Genomic DNA, 10,057 nt, shown 5'->3' on the forward strand with positions numbered 1-10,057 from the left:
GGTCTGTAGCCACTTTTGTATTTCCTTCTGATCATATTGTACTTAATGAAGGGGTTTGCTGGCCAGCTTCCACATGGGGTGCTTGTGTTCTTAGTGACTGCAGTTAGTGTTTTTATTTATAATTTCTACGGTGCTGCTTTAAATATTTTATTATCCAAAATGCAAATGATCTCCTTTATCTTCCCTTTGTGGACGAACCTGTTTGCTTGACTTTCTGTATATGTGTCATTTTCCAACTGACATGTAGCAGTGTGGGATCTCACATTTGGATACTTCTCACTTGGCGCCGTGCTCATCCTTCCACTTACATTCTGAAGAGTAATTTCATATTTTCTTCTCTATCATTTTGTTTGCCAGCATGGATGAGAGCCATTCCTGGAAGGGGGGTGTGCGTTGGAGCTGGCACCGAGTGAACCACTGGCATAGGGAAGAGAAGCTGTTCCTGTGTCAAGAAGGCTTGGGCATGTCTAGGTTGTGCAGCCTATTCCACTCTCAGCTTGTTGCCAAAATTCTGTGCTCCCTTATGCCAAGACCTATTGAGAGAAAGACTGTCTGTGAGTGTGTGAATTTATAGATATTTAATTAATAGTCAAGCAGATGATTTTCATAGTAATTGCTTACCTAGGGTGAGGAAAAAAGGAAAGATATGCTTGTCTTGACCCTCAGCTCTAGCCATGGGTTGCTTTCTAACCTGTGACAGGTGAAGAATTTGTTTGTTTGTTTCTGCTTCAGTTTTTGTTTGGGGGAAAATTTGTGAGGGGTTGTTTGTTTTGCCTAATTGATGCAACACAGGGTTCTTCCAAACCAGCCCCCTCATCAGAAATCTTTGTTATGAGGAGCCTGCTGTAATAAGAATTTATTGCACGTAGCTCTGTTAATGTGACACGTTGGTGAGTGTGCCACAGATACTCCTCTGCGTTTGATCTGCCTATGAATCTCACAGCCCTAGCTGGGGAGCTTTGGCTGTTTAGATTGAGCTGAAGCAGCTTGTGTTTTCAGCTGTAGCTCTTCATTACTCATTATGAATGTTAGTTATTGCAGTGGCTAAATCTAGGCTCTGGGTTTGGCTGAGAGAAGGTGAGGCAGAGCAAAACGTTAGCTGCAGGCATTCTGGCTGTATTGGGCTAATACTTACTGCAGAGTTACTGGGTTAGTGTGTACTGGTGTTAGATGAATTTCCTGAAGGTGCTGATTTTAATGTCAGCAGGAGAAGCACTGCCTCCTGCTGAGCAGGCTGGGAGCTGTGCACCATCTCATCAGCCAAGACCCACAGCAGTGCACCAGGGGCTCCTGGGGGGACCCAGAGACATGGGATCTGCAGGTGAAGCTAAATGGCATCACGTGGCCAAGGTCTTAGCACGTTCCAGAGAAAGGTAACTTAGTCTGGATGACCTGAGGAGCAGTGATCTACAAAGTTCTTCACTGTTCATATTTTTTGTTCTTCCAGCAATCAGAAGTTACTATTTTTTCTTGTGGAATTTTTAGGTAGGCTTCAAAACAGGTAAACAGTTTTGATGTTGTTGCTGTCTTTCTATGCCATATTGGTACTTATAAGCCAGAAGACTCAGTCAATCTCCATCTTGTCGCAGCGTTTTCTACTGTTGTAGCAGAAGGAGGGATGAGCAAAGACTTTTCTTGTTCTTGGAGTGCTTTCCGTCTGACTAAAAACCACTGTACCTCTGCATTTCTAAGATATCCGTGCAAGATGGAGCTGCTGTGCTGACCCTGTGTCAGCTGGGAATGCAGCACATGACAGAGCTCACCAGGGCTGCAAGGCGGAGGCAGAGGTACAACGTGGCTGTTTCACCGAGCGCCGCATGTGAGTGCAGCGGTGTCTTCGCCATCCAGACCGGGGACACCAGGCAAGCCACTGCAAAGGAAGAACCCCCCAGACTCCATCCAGACCTCAAGGGCAAGGGAAGAGCAGCTGAGAGGTGGACTGCGGCATGTTCGCGTTTTGCAGAACTTCAAAGTGATTTTGAACAGTTGTAGTCTAGTCACTGACTCATCCCCTCCTCCCCCTTTTCACTTTTCCTGCCACTCCATGAACAGCATGTGAAAGCACTGAAAGAAAATAAGAATCTTAAACTCATAAACATACCTGCCTCCCATCTGGCATTCATCCTAACAGGCTGGTGATCTCCTTAGTTGTCCAGCAGATAGTCGAAAAACAAGAGTCCTGTGAAGATTCGCATGTCACCATATCCCTGCCAGATGGCGGTTAGTAAAACATAGGCAAATTGCATTGGCTCCGCTTCCATCATGACAATCACAACAGAAACACTACAGTGTTGCAACATCGCTATTTTTTAAGCTAGGAAAATGAAGGGACTGTAAAATAGGGCAATCGTGGAACGTTAAACACCACTAAAACCTAATTGTAACGAAGTAAGTAGGCTCTGAAGGGCACAGTGCATGGCAGAAGGCAACCTGCAGGTTTCAGTCGCTCACTCTAGGAATGCTGGGGTGAGCTTTGGGAAGCTCGGCATGTTTGCCTCAGCACCCTGTTGCAAAGCTTGTGCCAACTTCAATTCCATTTTTAATCCCATTTTTACTAAATGGCCATTCTTGATTCGGTAAACTTTTCAGTCTTCTGACCTCAGCAAAAAGATAATGAAACCAAGCTATAAGGTTTGATTATGTGTTTTTAAGCCAGAACACTGAGAGACTTGCCATTTCAAAAGGATGAGCAATTTGGGGAAAAAATGGCATAGAAAAGGAGGTCATCTTCAGGGTACAGGAGGAAGTCAGGCTGCTGCAGTAAAGCAATGCCTAGGCACTTTGGCTAGAGATTTGGAAGTGATTTAATTAGCTCCCAGAATGCAAAGGACAGTCTCTACCTACCTTGTTATGCAGTGGTGCAAGCAGCATGTGGCTGGGTCCATATAACATCCTCCTCCTGCTGAAGGGAGAGGCCTCGCTCTTCACTGCTTAGTCTTATTAATGCTCATTCGGGCCGTTTGAAGAGCCACCCTTCCCTTCTTCTCCCACGTCATGTACTTGTCCTAAAGAATTTGTTTTGACTGGTTTCAGCAAAATGTCACAAAAGCCTCAGGCACTGCAATCATCCAAAGATGCTTCCATAGTCTTGCTACGAAGTAGCTGATTTGGGACTGAGGCCTTTCGGCAAGAATGTGAGTTCCTTCTGAACCTCCACGGTAAAAACCTGTGTAGAATGACTTTGTCAGAAGTATCTTACAAAACAAAATTCAAGATCAGCCTAAAATATAGAATTCTATTGGGGAAAGGTACTTATCCCACGGTCCGAGTGTGTTGTATTTAAAACTGCCCATCACCCCTTTGCTTATTGGAAAAACCGTTTGGATGTGGTGCTCGGAGACATGATTTAGCAGACGGTTGTTAGAGTTGGGGTAGTATGGTTAGGTTGCAGTTGGGCTTGATCTTTAAGGACTTTTCCAACCTAAGCAATTCTATGATTCTATGATTCTAAGTGGGCAGGTTGAAGTTGTGATCCCTACTATATTGAATACACTACAGGTTGGGGTGCTGGCAAAATGTCTCTGCTGACCTGACAGCTGTGCCTGTTCCTTTAGATTCATTTTAGGTCAGGTAAATGCAGAGAAATGTTATTTAGCCCTTTAATGAGTTAAACAAAAAGCAGTTTGGCAGATGCAAAACAGTGCCGTGCTCTTGGGGAGCTTGAGTGCCATGGATGTCTGCAGGGCTGTATTGCCCAGCACAGACCTCGTCCCAGCTTTTGCAAGTTAATTCACTCTGTACTTAGTGATACTGGGTGAAGATTTACAAAGCCGCCTACAAGTGCCAGATGAATTCAGCCACAATTTATTTAAAAACTGGTGTTTGCTGTTCAGCATTAATACATTTATGTGTCTTCAGCTTTCTTTCCTTTTAACCAGGGATTACTTCACATTGCTGCACTGCTTGTTCTCACAAGTGACTAGAGGAAGACTGAAAATGCTTCAGCAATGTCTTTGAAATTCTTGTATCAATTTTGGTAATTGCTTTTTCTCCTTGAATTTACAATCTAAATGACCCGATTGTGTCCGTCTTTATTTGATAGCATTGGAATTGCTGGCTTGTCTTGAAGCAGAACCCAGAAGTTAGCTTGCAGCTGGCTGAAGAAAAGAGGAGGATCTCCTTCAAACCAAACTGATTGCATCATAACTTCATTTCTTTCCCCCTCTCTCCCTCCCTCTGCCTTTTATTCTCTCCTCCCCTCAAACCTTCTCCCCTTCTTTCACCGTTGCCCTTAATTATGCCTGCTACCCTTGGGCTCTGACCTCATGAAGGCAGTGAGCACGGAGTTGTGTTAGTTGGAGTGAAGTAACACCAGTAGTCAGGAAGGAACAATGTAGTTCAGGCCAGATAAAATAAATCTCGCATTTCCTGTCAAGAAACTGGGCCAAGAGCAATGATGAGAGACAGAGGGGGCAAACCACGCGACTCAAAACTAGAGACATATGGGTTAGGAACTACCACAACCCTCGCTTGCAAACAGAAAACAAAAAAGCAGAGCCATTGGGTGAGAGAGAAATAATATCAGCTACTCAACAATACAAACCTCACGCCATGGGGTCCAGCCACGTCCAAACCCATCGCCTGCACAGCACAAGCAGCATCTGGATTTCCTGCTACTGTACAAGATATTAATTGTCCTTCAATTATTTTATTTAATTGATGTTTTGTGTTGTAAATTAGAGAGCTGATCTTATTCCCACTTCCTTGTTTCTGCACCAAACTCCCTTTCAGAGCTGAGAGGACTCAGTGATTAGGAGTTGTTGCTGCTTTTGTTTCGGTTTGCTTTGTTTTAATCACTCTTGGGCTGGTTTGCATAATGGCAAAAAATTCAAAGTTACATCAGCTTTATGATGTGACACCGCTATCACAGCAGTAAGTCCTTCGTCCAGCACTGCTGAGGGAAGGGAGTATGAATGAGTCCATGAATAAAGGCTTCAGGGTCTGTCCTCAGAGTGTATTTATGTATTGAGTTTATTTATGTAAAAAAGTCTGTAGGATGCAGCCAAGCTACAAAGTTAGGATTTGGAGTCTTTTTGGATTTTATTTCTGGAAAGGATATCAATGTGTGTATGTGGGGAGTGATGTCATCCGTGGATCATCCTAACAGGTTGGGAAGCCGGGGTTCTTTGGGATGCTGCCCACGAGGGCTCTTTGGGGGTTTCCAATTGGATCCTCATCAGTTTGTGGGGGGAGCTGAAAGCAACACACCAGATATTGCAATAATATTTAAACAGACCTAGCACTTCTCAAATTACTCTGCAAATATTAACTAATTAGATTGTTTTTCCTCCTTAGGAACAGTTAGCAAAATAGTGGCTGGGGAGCGACTGGGAATATGATTTATTTAAGCGTTGAAATGCTTTGTATAAGTCCCTCACAGGAGGTCGTTAGGAAAATGTGGTTAGTTTAGGATGTGAAGAAAAATCTTTTACTATGAGGAGAGGGGAAGCAAAGAGCAGTAGTTGTTTTATTATGGACAAAGTTAATCTTTGAGCACCTCAGCTGTAAATGCTGAGAGTTCAAAATGGGTCTTGACAACCTATTTGAGAGGCAACGTTTTCTATCGTGAACTGTGTTTGAATGATTTTGGTAAAGTGCTTGGATGAATTCAGTATAGAAGAAGGAGATTTGTGAGCCCTCCAGAACAACTTGTTCTTTTTTTTCAGGAGTGGAGAGGAAGCATTATCACTTAGTTGGACTGAATGGGTCCAGAGGTAAACAGCAGGATGGGGCTCCATCTCTCTTCTGGTAGGAGGATGTTAGGGGATGTCTCAAGGAGGGCATTTATGCACCTGATGACTGATGGAAAAAAATGAAATGAAAGCCCCCAGGAATAGGGAACACAAGGAAAGGGGACCATCTGGAGCTGGAGTAACTGAGGTCAGCATCAAGTGTAAGCAGTGCATGCACATGTAGCAGACAAGTCCCTGTACTCTGTGCTGCTCTGCAGAGGTGGCATGGGAGTCAGGTGGGCAAAGCTTGCTGCCCCAGATGATGAGGGGTTGCTTGTGTCTGAGAAAGGGCAAGCAATGTGCAAATGCACCTTATGGTCATCTTGCCGAGATGCACCCTATGGTGGGCTTGCCTGTGCAGACATCACCCTAGGTTTAATCCTCAGTGAAGTGAACATCCTGACGGAAAGCTTTACTGATCTGATGCAGAATTCCAGCTACAGAGTTGTCTAGCAGGATATCAGATAGCAATATATTCAACCAGGGAAGCACTGCATTAGAATAGCACATCTTCAAAACAAACTGAGCACGCCCTGCAGGTATCCTTGTTTCTGGGTGTTTCTGAGTGCTCTCCTCACTGCCTGAACTCTTTCAGGTGCTGTGAATCCAGTGCAGGTGCAGAGCTCACACTTAGGCATGCCCTTTGCCTGGTGCAGCATGACAACCATGGTGCTGGTAGAATTTGCTTTGCATCTGGAACAGGATGCATTTGTCGACTCATTTCCCCATACTGTGCTGTGAGCTGAGGGGGAAGAAGGAAGAGAAGTAACGCTTTACTGGGGAGTGATATGCAAATGTCATGTATGGGATTGTACCTCTGTAAAGTTCTCTGACATTTGTGAAGTATGTTAAAGCAGTTCAGTACTTACGAATTATTTTGGAGCGCTCCAAAATAGGTACTTTAGCACGACAGCTCATTGGTACAAACAAATAAGGAATTTTTGGTCATTGGATTTATAGCTTGTTTTAGAAAAGATAACCCAAGTCCAAATTTCCAGCAGAAGCTGTAGGTAGACCAAAGAGATTTGCATCTAAAATAGGACCTTTCCTTAGTCAGCCTTGATGGCATTTAGACCTGCACTTACTTAGATCCATTTTTAGATAAAACCTTATTTTAATTCAGACCCCACTCATTTGGGACTGAGTTAGCTTCTGACTGACTTGCCTTTGTGTATGCATGCATGCCACAATGGGGCTTGAGGATGAAAATTTTGCACCGTGTAACCTCATCAAATTTAGATACATAAAGAAGGGGCCAAAGCCATGTGTACAATTCATATATACAGGTGGGCAGTCCTGAACAGCTCTGCTAGGAGCCTCATTGACTGTGGCCAGGCCAGCGGGGTGCCTGAAGTGAGTACCCTCCTGGGTGCCTGGGGAGAGATCATGGTCCTTTGAGTTCAGTTTTCAAAAGACCAGAACAATGTGAGAAGCCCTGCACTTGCACTTGAATCAGGAATCAAAGAATCTGATGCTCTAAGCGCAAGATTCCCTTTGATTTAAAGACCAGGAAAGATGCTGGGTAATAATTCTGAATTTCAGTGTTGCCTATAGCAGAGTTCAATATGCATTCCTGATCTAATTAAGAATTAAATTCTCATCTTCATTGCACACATCTGTTAAAGTATTAACTCACTGTACATCAGAATTTTTCAGAGATCCAGCAAGCAGTACTCAAGGTCTTTACAAGTATGTGTATTCGTTAATATTGTCTCTGTTCTCAACATCCTTAAAATATTAGGGAAAAAAATAATCCAGGTCTACTGTTGTGCCATGGACTTTTGGTGATGGTAGAAGTCTCTGGAAATCACCATTTCACTTCCACTGTCATGGTCTAGGGAAGCGTGACTCACTGTGTTGTGACACGGACCGAAAAGGAGCACTGCAAGACTCCCAGTGCCAGGAGCCCTGCAACCTGCCCAAGCAGCTGCAAGAGAATGGGAGCAGGCACACTCACAGCCTCCTCCCTGGACATCGAATTGCCCACTTTTCTCCCTCCCTGGACTGACATTTGCTGGATGTCAGTAATTTTTCCCCTTAGAAAACACATAAAAAGATAAAATGTTGAGGTCTCTTGGCTGCAAACCAGGATGTACCTTTATTCTGTGATAAATTTACTGCAGACTCCAGCTCATACCACGAAGCTCACATGGTAGACTTCTGTGCAAAAGGGTCCGAGCTTAGAGAAGCTAGAGAAGCTTGATTTGGAAAGTTTCAGTGATTGTATGTAGTGTATTTAGTTTTTATCTTTTTTTTTTTTTTTTTTTTTTTTTTTTTTCCCCTTACTTTAGAAACAGAGGAAAGTTCATGAAATGAAACTATGTTTAAAGCAAATTGCCAAACCAAACATTTACAATTAGGGGCAGGTTAAGGTTGTCCCTCCAATCACACTTCTGCCCTCTTGTGTGAATGCCCTGAGATACACTTTTCAATTGCAAGAACCTGGACTCATTTTCCACCTTCAGTGCAGAGAATGGGCACACAACTGGACAGAAGGGATGGGCAATGGATGGGTATTTCCTAGCTTGGAAATGTCTGACTTTAACCATTTTTTTCCAGTGTTTTTGAATGTACACTCTATTATTGATTTCAGAATAAATACTCGACTACATTTGAAGAGAGATATTTTTCTCTTGTTCAGCTTCTCTGAAGCTCCACAGTTTCATCAGTGCTGAATTTGGCCATTATATATAATGAATCTGATATTCCAAAATCAATATTAATAATGCCAGGTGCTCTTTTTGAAGAGGTTGAAGACATTCATATAGTCTGTGTAAAGTTCATATGAAATGATACTACTCTATTCTTTATTCATCCTTTTGGTTAATAAATAATCCTTCAGCTTTTTGGTAGTTGGTTACTGGGATCCTCTTGAACATCTGTATTTATCATTTAGGAAATCATCACCAGTAAATCTTTCTCCATTCCAGTTTTTGACAGGAAGCCCAGGCTTTCTAGGATCATTGGCTACTTGTCGTTTTGTTCTTTTAAAATATATATAAACTGCTCTACTGGTGAGTTGCAGTCTATCAGTGACGAAATTGTTTAGCAAAAATACTGCATCGGTGAGGCACTGAGAAGGAAAATCAAGCATCCACTTGCAGAATCTGTGCGTTTGCTGAGACGCACCATTTCATCTGGGAATATGAGTGACTCACAGAGGTTGGAGGGACTCATAATTTCCATACTATAGCACTGTTCACTAGGATTTTCGGACTTTTGTATTTATCATTAGAGGCAACGCTACACAGTGCCAAAGAAAAAAATCCAGCCTTCATAATGTGCTTTCCTGATTGTAAATGGAGCTGGATATCCTGTACTGAAATGTCAGGTTAGATCCTTTGTAAACTCTGAAGCCTATTCTCAGAATAGAACACTTCTGGAGTGTATTAAATTGGTGTTAATTGAGAAACGCATATGCCAATGACATTTTAAGCTACGCTAAATAAAACCAAACCTTTAGCAGGTCCCTATCACAGAGAGATCCTGAGATTTCACTGAACCTGCTGCTGCCGTCATCTTTTTTCCATCTATGCATATGTTGCTTGCAATGATATATGGTAGCTCCTGATGCAAATACCACTCATGCTGTTACAGCTTAAAAGGCCCAGAAATAGCATGCAAACACAATGTCTGTTTTTTTCTATTTCGCATTATAAAAACCTATGACCAAACAGCTGAAAGTTTGATTCATTTTCCCTGCAGTTTTCTCGCTAGCTGACTTAAAGCATTCATTTAGAGCTGCAAGTAATAAAAAATTCATCATCTCTTTTTTGGGGGGGCTAACTTGGCAAGTGTCTTAGAGTTCTTTGGCTCCTGCTGAAGCCGAGCCACAGGCCCACAGCTCATGACCCGTCCTCGCACGACCCACTGCCCACTTATACCCACTGAGTCCGCTCCTCTGACACAGCTGGCCTGTCAGGCTTTAAGCGTATCAGTAAAGTACACGTGCTTTATCTGAAGATAAATAAAGCCATTTGAAAAACACAAAGCAAAATTGGGGTTGAAGTCCCAATTGTGTCAATATACTCATGAGATGTGGCAATATTTTGTTGCACATTTGATTTGTTACCGAAGAGAAAGGGCAACCTGGAAGCTGCCTAGGGCTGGGTCTGGCAGCAGGCAGCTCAGCAGAGCGGTGATGAAATCCTGCTCTAGTATTGATACACACAATCTTGTAGGATTGCTCTCATTAGAGCAGCTGTCTTCTACTGCAAGTTAAGGCAAGAGGTCAAGAGCCATTTATGAAGGATCTGGTGCCCTTATGCTGGCATGATTTAGCTAGGAGTGAAGCTCACCCTGGTAGCTCATTGATTGCCAAATGA

This window comes from Centrocercus urophasianus, unplaced genomic scaffold (genome assembly GCF_019232065.1).
Source record: "Centrocercus urophasianus isolate 14NV4802_14NV808 unplaced genomic scaffold, USGS_Curo_1.0 seq_5, whole genome shotgun sequence".
Taxonomy (NCBI): domain Eukaryota; kingdom Metazoa; phylum Chordata; class Aves; order Galliformes; family Phasianidae; genus Centrocercus; species Centrocercus urophasianus.